The sequence below is a fragment of the Amblyomma mixtum genome, chromosome 3 (assembly GCF_055824585.1).
Source record: "Amblyomma mixtum isolate Tamu chromosome 3, ASM5582458v1, whole genome shotgun sequence".
In the NCBI taxonomy this organism is placed as follows: Eukaryota; Metazoa; Arthropoda; class Arachnida; order Ixodida; family Ixodidae; genus Amblyomma; species Amblyomma mixtum.
In genome coordinates, this window is record NC_143014.1 from 259,460,260 (window position 1) to 259,481,653 (window position 21,394).

At 44.6% G+C, this 21,394-nt stretch overlaps 1 protein-coding gene and 2 long non-coding RNA genes across 18 annotated transcripts in view; 1 reads left to right on the plus strand and 2 right to left on the minus strand.

The window, feature by feature from the left end:
• LOC149354544 (uncharacterized) overlaps positions 1-11,631 on the minus strand; it is a 177,240-nt gene extending 165,609 nt beyond the window's left edge. Inside the window, exon 1 of one of the 3 annotated variants that reach the window (XR_016291351.1) lies at positions 11,451-11,587. This is a non-coding gene — a long non-coding RNA (uncharacterized LOC149354544). Of the gene's footprint in view, positions 1-11,013; positions 11,421-11,450; positions 11,588-11,610 lie in introns of those variants that run through there. The other 2 variants (XR_016291354.1, XR_016291352.1) reach the window with 2 other exon arrangements.
• LOC149354547 (uncharacterized) lies at positions 885-11,006 on the minus strand. Its single transcript, XR_016291361.1, has 2 exons — positions 7,622-11,006; positions 885-2,438 (listed from the first exon to the last, which is right to left on the minus strand). It is a non-coding gene; the product is annotated as an uncharacterized LOC149354547 (long non-coding RNA).
• Positions 10,354-21,394, plus strand: part of LOC149354548 (uncharacterized) — a 98,851-nt gene continuing 87,810 nt past the window's right edge. For 11 of the 14 annotated variants that reach the window (XR_016291347.1, XR_016291346.1, XR_016291349.1 and 8 more), the window contains exons 1-2: positions 10,354-10,463; positions 11,880-12,073. The gene's annotated coding sequence lies outside the window, so the exon portion shown is untranslated. Of the gene's footprint in view, positions 10,464-11,249; positions 12,074-18,476; positions 18,515-20,366; positions 21,223-21,394 lie in introns of those variants that run through there. The other 3 variants (XM_089583396.1, XM_089583393.1, XM_089583397.1) reach the window with 3 other exon arrangements.

Sequence of the window (21,394 nt, forward strand, 5' to 3'; positions counted from 1 at the left end):
TCACATTGCAAAGAAATAAAGACAGCATGAACATGAGAACCGGACACACAGCACTGACAGAAATCTCGACAGTCGGTGCTGTGTGTCCGGTTCCCGTGTCGTCCCTTTCTGTTCGGCGACCAACCTTAACTAGAACAAACAACTTGCCCGAACCTTTGCTTTTGAAGCATTGCACATTGCATGCAGTAAGTAGCACGCAGTACAATGCACAGACTGAGCCATGTGTGTTATTGTATCAGCAGTAAACCACGTGCAAAAAAAAAAAAATCAACAGCCAATAACTACAGTCGGTAAAGCAAAATTTGAGCACAGCTCTTCACATATTTTAGTTTTGCAGTATGCTGAAGTAAAGAATTCCAGAGAGCCACCTGCCCCAGCGAGAGGCAGTGATAGGTGACATTTGGCCCTGAGCACTTGGCTATCACATACTTTGTATAGACAAGTTCTGTCCCGCCTCATACGAACACCAAAACACTTTCTTGAATATCTTTTTCAATGAAGGCAAATACACTGGCTTACACAAACATCGAAATTACTTGCTATTACATCTTAATAAAGTGTTCAGTGTCACACTATTACGATGCTATATATCAATTTATGCATGCCAGCACATCATCTCTGGCTGAGAAAGATCTGACAAATCTTTCTTTTTGACAGTATGTGGGCACAGAGTCATTGATTGCAAAAACCAAATATGACTATACCAGCAGAACGAGAACTCAGAGGATTACCTTAGAACTCATGTGCCTTTGAAAACATGCAGTGAACATGGAAACAATTTTATTTTTAAGGTGCGCCGCCCAGCGTATGCACATGCGTTCAGTGCACTCTTTCTGCGCCATGAAGGACGACTCGGCCCCAAGAGCAGAAGTACACACTGCAAGTGCATTCCAGAACATTTAATTCAGATAGGTACTACATGAGACGTAAGCAACGTATCTATAGCGTTCGCACCGTGCAGCTTTATTGCTTCGCTCTGTCCCGAGCATTTTTCAGTCCACTGAGGTGGTTGCGAGCCACAGGTGGGTTAGTCTTGCGATTATTCTGCCGGCAATTGCTTCTCTCTGTGATCTAGCAGATCTACGCCACCTCGCACCCACAACAGTCGTCAACTGGTACTGTCACTATTCGGTGTCCAGATCAGTGTCTTGAAGGATCGAAGGTGGTCTGGAAACGACATGCTGCAATGTTCTCCAACCCTTGCATCACGAGAAAGTCAATGTGACGACATATCACAGCCCACGCACTGCATCGTGATGATTATAACAAGAGTTATATGCACAGATATTTTCCAGAATGAGCTGGAAACACCCAGATCAGGGACGCCAGTACTGGACGGCGCGGGCTTGCGTCCTGCTCACTCACCTTTAGGGACGCATGGGAGGTAAACACGCATTCCATAGGCGGTCTACTGGTCACAAACAAAATAGGGGCAAATTTAAAGAACTACACACGCCACAAAGACGAGACACCGACGAATACTTCACTTGCAACAGCCGCGGACCGCGATTCGAACGTACGTAAACAACCGCCATGTTGTTTTTTTCTTCTTTGCCTTCTTTGCTAACTGACTGTAGGAGGCGCTGTAAGAGCGCTAGCATCATCATCATCGCGCGTTCCCTCAAAGAAAAGTAAATACAAATAGCCGAAACCAGCAATAAACTAGAAAAAAAAAAGCATTAGACGTTAAAAATTGCAACATAAATAAGAAAGTCGTTTATGCAGTTGACGAAAATCAACACACTCATTCAAAGGAAACGCCAATAAAATTGATTCATAAAAATAAAACAAAAATATAAATATGCATGTTTTCTTCTCCTTGGTTTTGACTAGAGATGTGAAGGCCTGAAAAAACACTGCAATTTTGGAAAAAAAACCGGTTTTTTTCGTTTTTTTCAGACGAAAAAAAATGGAAAAAAACATCGTAAATTTCACAATGCAATTTTAAGGTTCTATGATTTCTTGCTTTCAGTTTAGGTTTTTGTTTTTGCTTTGAAAACCATAACAGTTTGCATCGTTGAACGATTGGAGAGCAGTCGTCATCGCCGGTGCCAGGTAGAGCTTTTAAAACGTTCGTGCTGCGAGTACGCGGGTTGGAGGCCAGGTGACACATAAGATCCAGGCTTGACTTAAAAACACTAATGCTTGAACTCACGGCTGAAGTAGAACAAAATGACTGCAAATTCTACAGCGCGACACACACGGCATAAATAGCATAGGCTGCTGTGCACGTAAGCCGTTCCAGCCAAATACAAGCCTAGCTTCTTGATTTCCAACGTAGCAGAGTACAGGACATCCGCAGGAATTTGATCCAGTACAGGGGTCTGGGGCTCAGCGAAGCACGTGGCCCCATCTACCTGGTGGCAAGGCCTTTGCACCAACCAGCCGCTAACTCCTCTGGCTTGCCCACTGCTGCAGATACCACCATCATCCGCCAGCTGCGAACGAAACTGGTCACGTTTCGGAAACGTCCATACAAGGATTCGCAACAGGCTTTCAGGAGACCGCGTTCGAAAGCTCGTGTATGTGCAGTCGAACCTAGCTGTGGACACAACTTCAATCCACGCTGCTTCGCGTAGTGCCGCATCCAGCGGCAGTGACTCTGAATTCGATATGGAGTGTCTTATAGATCAGTTTTCATGTTCCCTTTGTCGGTGCAATGGAACAAGAAGTTCGTTCCACAAATACGATATTTATATCTCCATATTCGCCTGGAGTGCAAATAATTATTTATCTTTTCGGTGCAATAGAACAAGAAGTTCGTTTCAGAATATGGCATTTATAATAGCATATTCGACTGAACTTCGGAGCATTATTATTGATCGTTGTGCTGTTGCAAATAAATCTGTTTTTAACACGTTTTTCAAAATTTCCAATTTTTCATGAAAAAAACCCTGAAAAGAATGGTTTTTTTCATGCCGTTCAAAATTTCTTGAAATTTTACATCTCTAGTTCTGACTAAAGCTAGGACGTGCGACTATTTTTTGGCAGTTTTCTATACCAGTGCGACCATAAGAAAATTAAGGCAAGAAAACTGAAAACGTAACAGGGGCACTTAAGGGTCAACATTGCATCGTCAACAATATGCACGCTTTCTCTCTTGTTGCTCATCCCAAGCTTGAATGCATGTCAATTTGCTGTTTCAAAGCAGAATGGTCTTCTATCATTGTAGCGGATTGAACCGAACCAAATGTACTGTCATGAACAAAGCGGTCACATAACTTCACTTATGCAGCTCAAACTCACATTATTTATTATTTGAGTTTAGTTTTAATGACATGAAAGAACCACAAGTACCATTATAAAAGGTATTTTTCATCAGAGCACTTCAGATGGACTAGAAGCCTTACTCCCAACAGTGTACAATAAAGCCATTCACACAAATCATGTTGGCAGCAATGTTGAAACTGTGTGCGTCCACCTTACTTGAAACTGCAACGGATGCAAGACAGACAAAATTTTACCATTCAAAGTCATAATGTGCCGAGATATTGCTGCAATCTTGAACGTAACCACGCTTGCCATTACAATCAAAATGACTCAACAGCACATGCAAACATGAGAATTTTTTCTTCACAGACATTTTGACACTACATTTAGTTCACTATTTATGCAACTTCCGTTTATTTACACGATGGACACAAATATTCACATGCACGCCAGTCTTAGCATGAGTGCCATGCATACGTAATTATCGATATGCACCCCGTCACACATTGTGCATTTGCACATAAAAATACTCATGAAAACTTAACAAATGCTCAGCAATTACTGCAGCTTAAATGGTCAAGCACACAGAACACGTCAAAGCTATGGTATGGTATAGAATATGGGGTTTAATGTCCGAAGGCAACATGGGTTATGAGGAACGCCATAGTGCAGCGCTACGGATTAATTTTGACCACATGGGGCTCTTTATCGAGCACTGATGTCACTCAGTACACAGGCGCCTAGCATTTCGCCTCCACTGATAGGCAGCTGCCGCAACTGGGATCGAACCCGTCCTTGGGAACAGCAGCGGGAACCACTCAGCCATTGCAGCGGGGCAACGGCTGACCACATTATAAGCAACCAAAAGTCCAGGTCTCTGCTTCATGTCTTACATGTTGCCTAGGTATCGTCTACTTTTACTATATCTGCAATCTAAAAATTAACGATAGACAACTTCTCCACTCCATCTAAATTACTATAATAGTCCCATGCCCTTCTTGGTTTGCTACACGCTTAAGCTTATAATTTTTGGCTAGTTTTATCAACGTGTCATAGAAGTGTAACAGCTGCCAAAGTATGAATTGTGGATTCTAAGAGAAAAAAGAACTCACAAATTTTGCACTACTTTGAACAAAAATATTCAGCCAATATACACACAACAGGCATACACCAATAACATTTCTACCGCAAAACCGTGAACCCACCGTACCGAGGGCCAGTAATAGAAAATCACTGGCCGCCGCGGTGCCTCAGAGGTTATGGTGCTTGGCTGCTGACCCGAAAGACGTGGGTTCGATCCCGGCTGTGGCGGTCGCATTTCGATGGAGACAAAATTCTATAGACCCCTACAAAAATTTTATTAGTCACCCCTTGTCGTGCTAATATGCAGGTACCAATTATTTCTGTAACGTACCTCTTATCATTTCTGTAATACCCATTACTAGGTCTTCAAGAAAATAATAAACTGAAATGTAGCAAAGAGCTGATGGTTGTCTTTTCATACAACATTCTTCACAGCAGCTCTGCTTCTGAAAGGAGCACCTCATTCTTTGTGGACTCAACTAGTTTTCTTCTATTTTAATCACCATGAGGTCAGAGTACTCCAGTAACACTCTGACTCCTGATATGCTACACTCTAGTGAGCCAGTTTCACAACTCTCATAAAAGAATGATGAACTCAAAGGTCTGCCACAAACATGTCATGGGCCACATATTTAATGGAGTAGAGAAACCAAATTTTTGGATACACATTTCTCTTTACAGTGATGCACTAGGCAATGCTGTACACAAGGATTTTAACTTTGTCAGCTAAATAATTTACAATTTAATTTTTTTTTCTCGTGTCATCTGGTTTCGGTTTTTAACAGCCGAATGACTGCTCTGAAGTCAGATACATGTTCAGGTCACATGAGGCATGCAAAAAGAGATATAATCGCTGCCTGTTCACTTTATGTGACTCCAACTCTTAGACAGGTTTGTGTACGAGTTGATGCAAATAACAATGAACAAAGCTGCAACAATACTGCTGTCTTTGTATGCCTCACATGACCTGAACACATTCCTGACATCACAGTCGTCTTTCGGTTGTTTAAGCTAAAGCAGTGCGAGAGAAAAAATGCAATTATAAATATATCGCCTCTTGTCGTCGCAATCCATGCAGCTGTACTGTGCATCATTCTAACCGAAAGAAACAACTAAAATTTTGTTGTCTCTACTCCTTTAATACCTACTGGGCCTTGACAATATAAAAATTACCTATACATATCAGCGAACTGAGCTGCCAACCTTCAAAAATGCATCCACAAGCTCTTTTCACATTGTGCTTTTAAATATGTTGCCTCATACTCGTGATATACACATGTTCTGACTGTGCACATTACAAAAACAGTAATTCAGGAACCAGCAGACCCACCCATTCAGCAGCATGGCAAGCGAAGAATGAAAATTAGAATGCAGCTAGAAAGAAAAGGCACAGAGCTTTTTCAGACCTTCTAATTTGAATACTTCAAACTTATGTGGCCAACTGTAAATGTTTCCTTACTGAAATCCCACACTCCTTTAGACGTTGTTTGCCATAAACCAGAGAAAAATTTGTCAAAATGCTTCCCTCTAAAAGGAACAACCAAATATAAGCAGACAAGCCATGTTTACATTTCATGCATTTTTAAGCTCTTCACTGTATGCAGAGAAGCATGTCACATGCATGGCGTGTTGATGTTTGGTTTATGCTGCTTCTTCACTTTATATTGAAAGGTCATGGCTACTCTTTTTTTTTTGTGTGTGTCCATTGCCCCACAGAGCTGCCATCTATGGAGCAAGCTTATTTGCATTTAAAGGTCGCTTGCCTAGTCACTGCTGACTCCACACAAAACAGATGTTCCCCTCAAAACTGGCAACGTGCAGTAAAAGCAGGCGTGCAATTAATGTGACACCTCATACACTTCGTAATGATGCAGTCGCCTACATAAGGCCAAGCCAGCATGCTATTCATGTATGCGCACAAATTATATTCACTTATACAATGCTAATGTCAAAAAGAAACCCTTCTAGCTACAAATGCTAGCACAAAGTTAACGCAGCGCATTACGGCATGCATGGCATCCAACGTCCCTGTACAACATACTTTTACTAATAAGGCTAAAACACTGCACCTGCACAAGGATCAAGGAAGATGAGACAAGACACAGCATCTTCCTTATGCAGGTCTGCTGTTTTTGCCTTATTATGTCATACCAACTTGCCTATCAGTCAATGTTTTTACTAACTGCTGCAGCAGAAAAAACAGCTGTGAAATTTGGAATGCATTCATGGCGTCTAGAAATTGAAGCTCAGAAAATGTAACACACAGAAAGTGCAAGAAACTGATCATCCGGAGTGTTTACGTTTCTCTTTGTGTTGTGTTTTACTTACCCTGCAATAACCCAACATCGTTCCCAAACAAACCCAAGGGCCACACTGGCTACGCGGATGCTGAAAGCCTAAGTCAAGCCTCCCACTTCATCACAAACCATTACAGAAATGACAGAGCAAGCAAAACAAGTTTCGGCCTTGTCTGGCTTTATTCCAATGCTGAACGTTAAAAGAAATACACCAAGAAGCACACGTTCTACTTGATGAGTATAAAAACACTTCACCAATTAGATAAAAGAAAAGCAGCTTTCCAGATATTCAAAGGTTCGGTGGTGTGACCATACTACGACATTTGCTAAACGCCTATCAGCGAAGAAAGCGGCGTACCATAGTTCATGTGGCACGATGCGTCGTGAGCAACGCTACGGCGTCGTACAAAGCAGCTGTGGCCTATCGCGTGCTTTGCGCAACATGGGTGTCAACGCGAAGTAATCCATTACAGCTTGGCTAGTTTGTGGGTAGACACTGCAGGCATATTAAACATTAAGATGGAAGATGTGTTGTCCTTTCAATGGCTAGCGTGTACGTCCAGTCCGCCTTCCTTCCGCATTTAATTTTTTTTTTTTAGCATAGCTTGTCGCCGGTGGGCACACATGCAGGACTCCAGGAACATAGCATATATGCACCGCAACTGCCAAATGGCTCGCAGTACCCACCATTTTTATGCATACGAGCTCATCCTATCAGTACGTACAGGTCAGAATCAGTTACGCGCAACACAAGGAAACATAATTTTCGACACTCATCCAATGCTTCAAACCATTGCCTCCTTCTAGAGGAGGCAATGTTCAAACATGAGATACAATACCGAAAGGTGCCGAAGAGAACTGAAGTGACCTCAAATTCAGTCAAGCACCGCCTTGCAAAACGTCTCTAGGGGCTTCCGATATCATACCACGGCTGGGTCGCACTGCAAACTTCCATAATAAAGACAACACTAGGGCACTGGGGTACAAGTCCGGACGTTAGCGCGGTCAATATTACTCGCCATTGCACCAACCTTTGTTGATGACTTTCACGGCAGCACTTACTCCACACGTCAATGCACCGCGCGGTAAACAGCCATCGCAGCCATGTCAACAAACCACCGTGGCGTTGGCGATGACAGCGATGGTCACCGTGGCAACCGTGGAGACGCCAGCGACCTAGGAACTATGGCTAGGGACGTTTCAAAATTTTGCGACGCCATTTTTACCTAATTTTGCAACAAAAAGTACCCAGAAATGTACCTAAACAAACGCCATTTTGGAATGACGTCATTAAAAGTCACGTGACATGAGGATCGTCTTCCTCCATTTAGCCTTACGCGACGCCAGTGAGGAAATTGCCCATCACAAAACGTACTGAATGGAGCACCAAAGCGCAGAGGATGGCGACATCGCTGTTGTCGCCGCAAAACAGTCCTCGGCCGTGCAGCCAAGCTCGCGTCGCGTCACGTCGCACACACGGCAATTCTCAAGCACAGTGCCAACACGAATCGCGAACAAAATGGTAACGAATGCGTAGCCAGCAACAACGTCGTGTGCACGCTTCGGTCGCGATCACTGCAACCATCGCAACGAATGCGACTAGCTGCACAACGCCACATTCATTTCAGCATTCGGAAAGCACGGCGTGCGTAGTGAGCTCTCGAAGGTGCACATTTCACTGCCTTGACGTAAAAGAACTCGCTTCGATCGCAATCACTTTCACTACGCGGACACTAGTCACTGTGCTAGGCAGCTCATGCACGCACAGAAGTTCACCGTGAGCAGCTTTTGCTCGCCGCTGTGCGTGATGATCCTCGCAGGAATTAGGAACGCTTGCAGCAACCACAAACAGCTCCATATAAACACTTCGTGACACCGCCAACGCGGAGGTCTTGCGTCTGTTTGAAGAGGCGCTCCGTCAACTACATCAGCGTCGATTTCAACTCGGGAAACTGTCGCTGCTCGCCGCTGCTGCACGCGGAGAAGTTCGCAGTCGCTCTGAACACTCGTAATATCAACATGTGGCCAATATAGTATGCCTCGCGGCATAGGTGCCATCTCTACAGCCACGACCTATGCCTCGCTCCCCACTTCGGTCGACGGACGGCCATCTTGCCCCGGCAGGAGCGGATGCCTACGTCACGTAAAAAGCATCCAATCGCTGCAATTCGGTCGCCGGGCGGTTCGCTCGTCCGCCCCAAAGTTGAAGTTCACCAACTTTGCTTTCGCCTGCCGAACGGGGCGAATGCCTATTGTCTGGTCGTTCGGTCCGCCAGTCCGCCTGCCTGGCGGATCCGCTCAAAAGCGATCGTACAACGGCCTTTGATGCGCCCGTTCGGCGCGACGCCTTGCCCATTGGACAGATCGAAAATTGTTTTTTCGAGGCAAGAAAACGACTCAGTAGCAGACTCACTTGTCTTGGTAGACACCGAAACCGTGCATGATACGATTTTTTTTTACGCAGCCCCCGATTATAGGTCGCCAGTTCGAATCACAGCCGCGAGCTAGGCTCCAACTTAACTAGTACGTATATGCTGCACGAAACGCTGAATCATATGACACCATCGGGAACATTCTGCGGCAAACTGTTGGCATGATACGATTTTTTCCGATGAGTGGTGTCGACAACAACTACGGCGCCGACGGCTTTTCCACCGAACGAGCTGTATACGTTGTCGCGTAAAAGCCGCGTCGTTACTTCCACACAAACATAAGCAAAAACGTACAAAAGCCCGGGTGCAGAGCCCGCACGGCAACGCAGTGATGCGAAGCTGGCCAACTCCGCAAGAGGTGGTGATGGCAGACGCCCGGAAAGACCCAGCTAATGACAGACCCGAACAGACCCAGATGGCGCCACGGGTACCACTGCTGCGAAGTCTTTCGGTTTTGATTCGTCGTCGCCGCAGACGATGGGGATTTCCAAATAATTCTGACCGAATCAGGCAAGTACCCCATCTAAGCGTAGTATAAAACAAAACTGACCACCAAATGCAACCTCTGTGCGAAATTTGAACCTGAACAAACGGGCAGTTAGGCCGAGAGAATTTTTTTTTTCTATTTTCTCTGATTTACGCAACAGTCGGTATTCCCTGTCTCCCAGCTAATATTACGTCGTGTACGCCATGACTGCTTTTAAGAACGCGCCCTAAGCGTCAAACGAGTTTTTTTAGCCATTTACCGAGATGCTAAAAATATATTCATGTCTGTGTATGTACGCTTTATTAAACGGCCTACGCCTGTCCAGAGCGCGAAGCGTACGTGTAGCAACGCCATTAGAGAGTTTTAGTATAGCGTTAGCGTGATAGCAGACCTAAGGGAAATTGCGTCAGCGTGCCGCAAGCAACTTATCCCCACACAGTTTTAGTACAGCGTTTTGAAAACGTTAAATGCCATCTGCTTGACATGGACGCGAACGGTCCTTCTAAAAATGGTCGACACTGCCGCTAACTAGCCAAAGTATAATTTTTCCGAGGTTATTAAACGAATTATTACTGCAGCGCTTCTTTTCGTGTGCAAAATGAACCCGAAATTGAAATAAAAAACATAAATCAGTGGCGCCATCTAGTCAAGGCAATGCTAACTACAAGCCGTTCGAGCAAGAATATTTGCCATAAGATGACGTCTAATGTTCAAAAAACTTTTGTATAATTAATATAAACTCGCTTTACATCATTTAAGTCTATAAACCACCGCGAAAAAGTTCCAAATCTATTCTTGTTTCGTTCCGGACGTTTTTGCTAGGTTTGCTGCGTTTCGGGCAGTTGCAGACGGTAGCAGTGCATCTGAGGTCCCAGTGGGCTTTCGCGCTCCAGAATCGAGGCGTATCTCAAAAACTGAGCTGACTGGCAGCTTAAACTTTGTCGTCGAAGCAAGGTAAGTCATAGCGAGAAGCAACAACACCAGTAGTTGCCGGTAAACATGCCGACCGGAATCGCCAGGACTGCTGAATCGGGTGAGGCGGGCGGCTCTCGCTTGGAGGGACGGCGCCATGTTTTCACGCTAAGGGCGCATAAGCCATAACTGCCGCAGCGCTAACTTCTGAAAATTGCGTTCGTACGCTAACGCTATTTCCCCGTTAGCGGTCTGCGTGTGCGCACTCTGGACCCGCTATTCCGCTATGCACGCAATCACGCAAAGCCCGCAATGCTAAAACTCTCCATTGTCTCGCTCGTACAACGCATGTGAAGAAGGAAGGAGGCCTTCACATCTACCCTCCAAGCATGTCAAGACTTGTAGTATGTACACAAGTCGCAGTTGTGCACTCACCATGCCATCGGAGCAGCATCGCCATTTGACAACAAATACAAAAAAAGCCCGCATGAGCCTAGATTGTCCTAAGAACTAACGCGACTGGCCGCCCAATAGGCCTAATATTGCAGCGTGGCTTACGCCTAAGCCTACGGCTCATTTGATCAGCACTTACCGGCCGCAGTACTGCAGAATGTCCATGTCAGCGTATTCTTGAGGGCGACCAGAAACTCGCAGAACTCACTTTAAAGTGTTCGTGAAGTTGTCCCTGTAACGAGGCCGAAATCGATTTGAACAAAACCAAACGGACTGCGTTCGTGGCCATCGGCGACTCGATCATGGTGAACTGTCCACAGGCCCTGCAAATAGTCCTGGCGACCCCGTTGGTCCCGTGCTCACGTACGTCGGTGTCTTGACATGTGCGTCTCAGCATCCACAGTCGACGTCCACTTAATTAGTGCTACTCCAGAATTACGTTTAGCGTCGGCAGACTACAGAAGGAAAAACTGCCTCGTATTTGAAGGCTGGGATCTAGGGCAGACGAATTTCCTTGCGTGGAATTTTCCGTTTACTTCGTGTGAAGAACAGCGTCTCAAGCAGACATAGACTCACCGGTAGCAGTTCCGTGGTTCCACAAGCGATGGCTCGGCAAGCCATGGATGGCGTTTTGTTCAATAGAAAGGAAGTTTGATTCGAACAGCTTTAAATACACTTTGATCGGTTTGAAACAGCAAAAAAGTAGGCGAATATGTAAAAGAAACTTAAATATCACCTGCAGCCCTGGGCCCGTCCACGTCGATGATGATAGTGACGAATGTAGCACCAGTAGTGCGATTTTTATTTTTTAAAGCGATAAAACGGTAAGTAATGATGGATGACAAGGATGCTTAAATAAAAGGAAAAAAAAGGCTCGCTGATCTACTGAAGTCGAGGAGTGAACGATGTTGTGGCCAGAGACCCACTGCCGCCAGGTGCCAGTTCTCGGCTTCGCCGGGCAAACCAACAGCAGGTGGTGAATAATCAATGTTTCTGTTCTCGCAGACTGGACACCCGGGCGTGGATATAAACCTTGCAGTTGCGGCCACTTTCGTGTCACGGCTGGAGTTACGACAATCTCAACCCCGATCCTGTGAAGCGCAACCTCCACTTGTTTACTTGCGCAGTATTTGTGCGGCAACTTGTCCGTGAGCAACCGCGGAATTTTGTGTGCTGTGTATCGACTTGCGTCGTCAATGGTATGTAACGCCACCGATTTGTCTCTGGTGATGTCTCGAACGCGTTGGTTCGAAAGCTGCGTGCGTGGGTTTCACCATTTGTTTCACGCTCCGGGCGAAGCCCACTGTGATGTGCGATTCGTGATCCGCCTCGAGGTGACAGCGTGCTGGCGGGTACTGATAGTGATGTTTGTTACGTTTCTAGCTTACGCGGTACTTGAACGAGAATCCACTCACGTAAGCGCATAGTTTATGTTGAAGCACGACCGACTTGTGCTAACAAAGCAGACATTTCAAATGCTAGTCGCGGAGGGCTTCGTCTTGATAGATGTTCTGTTTTTTGTTTCTTTTCATGGGGTATCGTTCACGGGGGAGAGGGAACACAAGAAATCACTGTTAATAGCCTGGAACCATACTTGTGGCGATACGCGATGACCGCTTGCAATCGCTTGAGCGTGTGCGCGAGAAAATTCGCCGCGCGTGAAATGCACGCTGCCGTGGTTCCAAACTTGCTCCATCACGGGCGCACGCAGCAGACACGATACGCTCCCGTGATTGTGCAAGTTCAGCGGCGCGTTTTCGCGTGCAAAAAAGGCTCAATGCGGGCTAGTCATCAGAAACGAAGTGGAAAGGCAGGTGCGATTCTGTCAGCTGCTGACACTTGTTTTGAAGCTAGGCAGTGTACATATTATCGGTAAGAACTGTGAAGCTCAGCCTTGATTGCCAACCAAGCAATTTAAGGACAGACATCGCAATTTTTTTTTACTTCTGGCAGATTGTGTTTTTTGTTTGACCATCCTGTTGCCCTTCTTAGAGCTTTCATGCCTTGTAGTTGTTAGTGGCTATTTGTAATAAAAATAATAACAATAAAAATGAAGGAACAGATGTTGCTAGCCGCGGCATTTGCCATCGAAACCTGAAGCACCTAAGCTGTGGCTTGCAGGAATAAAAGGGCAGGGAGAGGGGAAGAAAGGGGGAGCGATAGAAGAAACGAGAGAGGTAGGGCCCATGCCTTGTCCTCCTTTTTAGTTTTTTTCCTCATTCCTTGCAGTGCAGGTTAACTTTATGTGTCTAAAACAATCTTGGTGATGTCATATTTGTTTACAGCTGTGTTATACAGTTGGTGTAGACAGAACGTGCTTTCAATTTCTTTTCCCGTTTCTTTGTTGGGTTCATGTAGCATATAGTAGCTTACATGAATTTTTGTGCTTTCAAAAAACCTGATTGCCCTCTCAGAAGAGGATGCACTGATGCAACTTCCCATCTTTTCCCCCCCGAGACAAAATTTTCTAGGCTACCATGTAGCCCACAGTGACAAGCAGACAGGCCAGTTTGACTACTTTTTACATTCCTAATAGCTAAATGTCTTGCACCACTAGACCAGGATACCTAGTGACAACAAAAAGGGTGAGTTTGGCACGGGTTACATTGAGAGAACTATTCAAAACTTGAATCTTTGCTGACTTTCCAGTAACTGTAAGCCCACTCAGGGCATTGAACACCATTCACAGGCTGGTTTCTGAGGATGATTTCATACAGGCATAAAATGCTTGAATGCCTGGAGGAACAACTGTAACCATTGTGCAGCACATAAAGAACCAGAGGTGGCTAAGAGATGCCGTCAAAACATCTGATCCTAACCTTTATCTTCAGTGCAATCCTGGTTTTTTTTCAAAGTTGAATACACCAAAATCAAAAAATGGCCTTGCATCCAAACCTGCACCTATGCTTTACATCTCAAAACTACGGCTATGCTGTCAGGTCTCCTGTGGTCGATTAACCTTTGTGAAGGATGCCACCCATGATCGTTCCTTAGACAAGTGTATTACTGAACCACCCTATGTCAGTAAGAGGAAATATCCTTCATACTCATGGTCGTATCATAAAAAAAAAGAAATAACACTCAAAGAGAATGACACTTTTACCAAAGTGTGATGGTGACTAAACGCAGTTGAAAACAACAGGAATCCCGATGTGGTGTGACACGGCCACTTGGTTACAGTACCTAAACAAGGCAGAAATGACACCCACTGCTCCTCTGTTACCAAAGAAGACCCAACAGACATGTGGGTCTTGGGGACAAAGGGCCTCTCCTCATTGGGAGGGGTAACACACACAAGGGTCTGTTTCTTCCACATGAGCTTCCATTCTCTCTGATGAGACGATGGATACAAGCACACATCTCAAGTGGTCACCATATTCCACATTTTATTGTTGAACACAAAGCTGAAGAAACTAAGGAAAAAATACTCACAATTCTAAGTCAAGGGCATGACAGGATCCAGTCTGTCTAGGAGGATACATTTAAAAAAATACTGATGTTGGCAAGCTAAGTTTAAAAAGGCTGCTAACATTTCGGTGGCCTTCTACCTCTCGCCTAGATGAACAAAGCACCTGTACTTGGAGCTGAAACAGCGTCTTGGTTATTATATGACAACTGCACTTGCTTACGCACTGAACTGCTCTTAGGAGCAAATGCAGTTGTTGACATTTCCTGTATTCTGACATTGGTAAAAGAAGCAAAGCTTGAAACAAATTATGATACCAAAAAGGTTTCATTTTCATAACATAAAAATAGACAGTTAATGTTGTGTTTGGTACATGATAGCCTATCTTTGTCACTTAAGCACCTGAAAACATAACACTGAATGCTTTGTGTGTGTTCAGATTGAAAGGCATGACTGCATGCTGTTCTTCAACTGCTATCTCCTTCCTTCATTTCTGAAATGAATGTTTCTTTACCCAAGTTGATGCTGGTGATTGTATTTATTTGCTTTTCCTCTTTTATTATTGTGCTTGGCTGCTCTGCCTGCACCATGGCCAAGCTCCTTCTAAGTGGTTTTTTCTGTAGCGAGTGCCATTCTGTGTTACCTGTCATTCTGCCAATGGTGCCTGCATCTACTTGCTGGGTGTGCTTGTAGAGGCGTACCTTTCCGTCAGAGCTCAGTGGCTATGGTGCTCGGCTGCTGACCCAAAAGACGCGGGTTCGATCCCGGCCGCGGCGGCTAGAATTTCTTTGGAGGAGAAATTCTAGAGACCCGTGTACTGTGCGATGTCAGTGCACGTTAAAGAACCCCAGGTGGTCGAAATTTCCGGAGCCCTCCACTACGGCGTCTCTCATAGCCTTAGTCGCTTTGGGACGTTACACCCCACAAAACCAAAACCAAACCTTTCCGTCAGAGTACATGACTAGACTTGTGACCGCTTTTATTCTTACATAGTCATGATGATGAAGTTATGATGTTGAGGGCAGCGTCCAACAATGCTTTAGTGTGTTATCCGGAAGATCTGTTAAAGAAAAACGGTGGTATTTTTTTACACCTGGGCAGGGTAAAAAAGTATTCCAGTTCGGTTGTAGCAACAAAAATACACTGGACGGTAAGAACATCCACAAGGAGATAATCACCGTGCTTGCCACCATGTTAGAGCTGATGTATTTAATGCATGTATTGGTTTTAGTACATTCTGCAGTGAAACGAGAGATTGTTTTCTCGAGTTATGATTGACATATTGTTTCTTGGGTAATGAGGTATTGCAGTAGTTGTAACTGCTTGTTCAAGTATACAGAACTGTGAACAGCACTGATGTAATCAGTTCCCATGTGTTTGCCTCCTTTAAGACCACCATTGTAATGTGAAACGTATGTATTGTCATTGCTCTGGAGGGCTAGGAACTTCCGGGTGATGAGTTTTCTTTTGTTTTGTTTACTATAAGTTGGACTTAAGCTTTGCATACCCCTATCAGTATCTGCACCTTTAAATATGTGTTGTTAGAATTCAACACAGCCTCAATGCCTCGTTTGTGGTCTCAGCGGGATAGGTGGGACCAGTGTTTGCAACAGTGTGGTTGTGGACCAGTGTTACTTGTCACGAAGAGTTTTTAAAATGTTTTGAGAAGTAGTTTGCTAAGGAAATATGCTCCAGAACAAAAATATTTTGTTAATATTTTTCTCAGGTGAGTAAAATTCTCACAATTGAGATATTTTTGTCTGGTCTTATTAAATTTCTTGTCTTTTACTTGATTAGCTCAGTTCTTTTTGTAAGCCAATCATTTGAAATATAGGCATGTTTTTGTGCCTCTATTTATTTGTCTAGTATATACTCACGACAGCACTGAGAAATATCTCGTTTTGCTCACTGTGATCTTGCATGGAGAGAGAAAATTGTGTGCCGTGTATAAAATTTCTGAATTAAAAAATAAACGCTAATTAGAATGGCTTCTTATAATGGGACTACAATAGTTTCAACAAAATTCATTCCCTTTCACAACTACAAATTGGAATAGGAATAGTAGGGCTAATGTGATCGTATTCCTTGCCCGCCGAAGTGGAGTGAAACCATGGGAGTGCCACCTACCCCCCACTACCCACCTCGACTCAACTCCCCACGCCATCACCGCCCACCTTCACCCTCCACAAGGATTCACTCATAACCCACAGAGCAGTGGAACAAAAAAGCGAGTGCAAAATTGAATTCAAAGATGCAGTGGGAAAGCCAGCTGTGTTTCAGAAATGCCACATCGCCGCTCCCGTAGCAAGGAGGCTGCCCACCCACCCACTGCCGCCCTCCATCTTCACCCTCCAGAAAAATGCTCTGGCATATGTGAAGTGTTGGCTTAGGGCAAAAGCAACAAAGTAATCATTGAGGGCAAGTCCTACTGCCCTTGCAGAATTTTTGCCTCATATGTCTCATTCTCCTGTAATTTTTTTTGTTCACTCATACTAATTTCTACTCGCTTTTAGTTATGAATAGTGATCGATACCATCTAACCCAGCCCTGCTGTGGTGGCTCAGTGGTTATGGTGCCCGGCTGCTGTCCCAAAAGATGCGGGTTCTATCCCAGCCGTAGCGGTCGAATTTCGATAAAGGCAAAATTCTAGAGGCCCGTGTACTGCGGGATGTCAGTCCATGCTAAGGAACCCCAGGTGGTCAAAATTTCCAGAGCCCTTGACTACGGCATCCCTTATAGCCTGAGTCGCTTTAGGATGTTCAACCCCCATAACCCTTAACCTCCCACCCTCCTCTGCACTAGCCCATCCGGTGTTGTTCTGTACCTTGACTGTCATCCTTCGCGTGCTGTTGTTTTCATTGTAAGTTGCAACCAACTGGCCCATCTGTAGATACTGCGGCTTTGCCTAAAGGGGCGGAATGGCCTCTGCTCTGTGTTCTCACCAGGATGTATCTGCATCCTTCGAAAGCGCATATGGCATGCTGTTGCTAAGTAATAACGGCCGTTTTTCTCTGGGGCATAACACTGTCCCACAGCCAGGTTGGTGGGACAACGGGACTACAGCCCGATAAGTGGTACGGTCCTGCTGAAGTTAGGATGTCTAGTGACATTAAGTATGACTGCATTCTGCATATAGTCAAGCATATCTTTACCAAATTTTATTGTGATGTGACGAATGCAAGTTCAGTAATGTAATGCACAAACAATAATGTTACATTTAAATGATACAAAAAAGCACTAGTTTGTAATTTCTGTTTCTAGCTGCAAAACTTCCGGAGGTTGCATCAGAAATAAGACTTCTTCTCTCTGCCTGCAACACCGCAGTGGCGGGAAACACCCCTACTCATATTTGTTGCCGTCGTGAAAGCACCTCAATTGTGCTCATTTTTCGGTCACTTGGCGCGCTTACATCACAGGTTTTAAGGCAAAAGCCTTTAATGCCTCATTGTTGTCGACAGAAGTTGTCAGCAGAGGTGTCACACTTTTTGGTTGGTCGAAATGGTTTTTGAGACAGTTACTACGTAATTTCCTTTCCTCAAATACAATTTTAATTTTCTTCATTACGGCCCCTTTTTTCTCTTTCTTCTTTCACTCCCCCTTCCTTCCTGTATGGTGCGGTTCAGGTGTCCACCGAGATGGCAGAGAATTGCTGCGCCATTTCCTTTCCTCAAAAAGCGTTGCGTTCAAAGGGCAAGGCGTCGCGCCGAACAGGTGGTGGCGTTCCGTGGACTTCCTGCAGGGCTACAGCACACTGTCGTCTTCCAGTCCTAAAGGCGAAGCTTAAGCGTAATTAATTAGCAGTTAATTAGTATTTAGTCATTAATCTCTAATTTGTCATCACTTGGTAATTAGTCATTAATATGTGGTTTCATCCAGTGGTGACGTCACCAGTGCCACAGAGACAGTCAAAGTGGTGCAGAAAATGCTTTCGCCACTACGCACTTTAGACAAATTGGTCCCTGAATTTTTTTAGTGATTTTTCATTTGTACTCGGCGATGGTATTCTTGGACGTGAAAGTGAAAGGCATACACACTATGAAAGAAAAAGCTAAAAGTGGAATTGTTTGACAAAAATCGCTGCTTTTTCACCTGCGTGTCCCCTTAAGAGTACTCCACAGATGGTAAAGTTTTTGGGTGCGTATAGTATGTATTTATCCCAAACGTGTTTTTCTTCTGTTACTGCCGTTGGCTCTCAGCACATGAACATGGCGCAGGAAAGATCTTGAATGGGCAAGTAAGTATCCAGAGTCTAGTGTGAGGACAGCATCTAATTTCACGAGTGCACATTCTGAAGTAGGTTTATTGAGTACTGAAGCCTGAATTTGCAAAGCGTAATTTAGCAAATTTTTGTTATGAACAAATTTGAATGTGCTGATAGTTTACTGTTGTGTTTTATGAATCTGATATCTTCATCCTACAAAAGATGAGCACTAAAATTGATTTTACTCAACTTTCTCGAAGAAATTGTGGACCAAAATAAGTAGAAAAATACCATCATTTAAGTGTTCTGTATATAGTAGCAGCAGTATAGCAATTATGATGTTGAGCTAGAGCATCTGCCTCACGTGCAAAAGGACCACGGTTCAAGTTCTGGAGCTGCACAATTCTCCACCAGATAAAAAAAACTCTGCATGTCAGTAAATAGCATAACCAGGCCTGGAGTGATGCTTGATCTTGGTGATCAGAGGTGACAATGCCCTCACCAGAACAGGATTTTGCCATTCTGGTGTAGTACTTGGTCACTGCCGCCTATATGAATAAACCAATTAATCCTTGGCCCTCAGTCGCCAGTGGCTGACTGTGCAAGGCTGTAGGCAAACCTGGGATGCAGCAGAGTGTGCTAAGGTTATCTGGCTCCCAACAGGCTGCCATTGAGAACTGAACCTGGAAGCGTTTATTGCTAAAACCTTTTTCAGTAAGGCTAGTCTAGCAGTACTGTTTGAGGAGCTGTTGTGTATTATATGGGATGTCATAGCACTTATTGAGGTTAGGAGGACAGGTGAAGCTTCTACAGTGTGAAATGGTGGGCACGTACTATGCTGTCATGGATTGGTGCACAGACAAACTAGATCCTCATCGATCAGAATATAGCTGAAGAAATAGACGAATTTCGTAGTATTAACGAGAGGAGGGCAGCTATCGTAATTAAACTTAATAAGCAGTACAAACTAAAAAGTGGCACAGGCCTAACACCTACATCCAACCATGATGTCCAGCTAGTCAAAGGCTTCAATGAATGAATGCGTGGAATACACAGTGAGCAAAGTAGAAAAGCAGTACACTGTACCGATCGGTGGTTTCAGTGCCAAGCTAGGCAGGCAGCAAGTTCGAGACCAGGCAGTGGGCAACTATGGCAAAGGCACTAGTAATAGCAGGGGAAGTTATTAGTAGAGTTCACAGAGAGGACTACTTTATGAATCATGAATACGATATGAAAAATAAAATAGACTTGTGCACTCACCCTGGAATCGTGCATGATGTGGAGGTCCTTGGAAAGGTGTGATGTAGCAGCTTTAAGTTGGTAAGAGCTTTAATTAGCTTAGGCTTGAAGAGGGAATGGAAGAAACTAGTGAAGAAGAATCCCATTAATGAGTTAGCATTAAGAAGGAAAGTAGAGGAATTCAGGGTCTCGCTGTAGAACAGATATTCGGCTTAAACTGATGAGAACGACCTTAATGTTCATATAGTGAATGATATTCTGACAGTTATCATTGCGGAGTGCGCAGTAGTAGGCAGTAGAATGGCTAGAGTGGATACCGGCAAGCACTCTCTGATGACAAAAAATCTGATTAGGAAATGCCAAATCATGAAAACCTCTAACTCCACAGACAGGAAGGTAACAGCAGCGCAAAAAAGACGGGGACACAAGAGACACACAACCAACGGGACTGGCGCTGAACTAACGACTGAGATTTTATTGAAAACGGCAGAGCTTTAAATACCAACAGGCCATCACAATTCCAAGAAGATAATGACTCGCCAAAAGATTATATAATGCCAGCATCAAAACCACTCAAATGGATATCACACAACCCGATAATCACTAGAAGCCATGTGCAACTACTTAAAAAACCGGATGAATCATGAAAAAACAACAGAACAGGATGTAATCTCGTGTCAAAGACTGATACACGGAAGTCAGTAGCGTGGAAAACCACACCCAGTTCCTAGATTTATGCATCTATTTTTCAGAACGCCGCATCTTGAATGTACAACCCTCGCTCCAGAAAAGCCCCCCTTCCCTATGATAGCGCCCACTCCAAGCTTGTCAAACGGGCGATTGTTAATAATAGCCTGCAGTCAGCCTTGACAAAAAGCTGTGACCATTGTGCAAAGCAAAGCTTTGAAGGTCAAGTGAAACGTTGAGGGGTGCTGGGTATCCAGCAAATGTGGTCTCCAGTGTATCAGAAGCCATTCTGCAAAAGCTCAAGCCCAAAAAACAGCGTGCTAGGCAGCAAGATGGGAATCCTGTGCACGTCATCCCATACTACCACAAGCTCTCGCACAATTTGAAGAAAATAGCCAGTAGGTACAAGATTAATCTAGTATTTTCTGTGCCATGCAAGCTGTCTACCATCTCCAGCATGATGACCAAGACAAAAGAGCGTAATGACTGTGAAATCGAACATGCGATGCAATCGATGAGCTGTTCCACGGGAGTCGTGTACGATATTCCGCTTCTGTGTGCTGGTTCATACATAGGGCAGACTGGTAGATGCGTAAATTAACGTTCAGCGGAACATTGACGGTGTGTGAATGGTAATGCGGGCGGACATCTGGCAGACCACTGCAAGAAATGCAGAAAGTGTTTTTGTGAGTATGACTGCGGATCGGACTGTGACTTCAAGTGTGAGCCTATGCTTGGGGAGTCCGAAATTAGGGCCAGAGCGAGGGACCAACGCCAGAGGGAGGTGATCGAGGCCTGGCTCATATCCATGGGAGGTGAGTGGTGCCTGAGCAAGCCATCGATTGCCTTATAGAAGAAAGAAATCAGGTTTCTGGACGGTAGCATTGGTTAGCTGCCTTTGTGCTTTTAGGTTTTCTCTTCGCAGGGTGCCTTGTTTTTCCTTACTGCTTTCTCTCACTTCCTTGTCGCTGTTTTCACTGTTTTTTC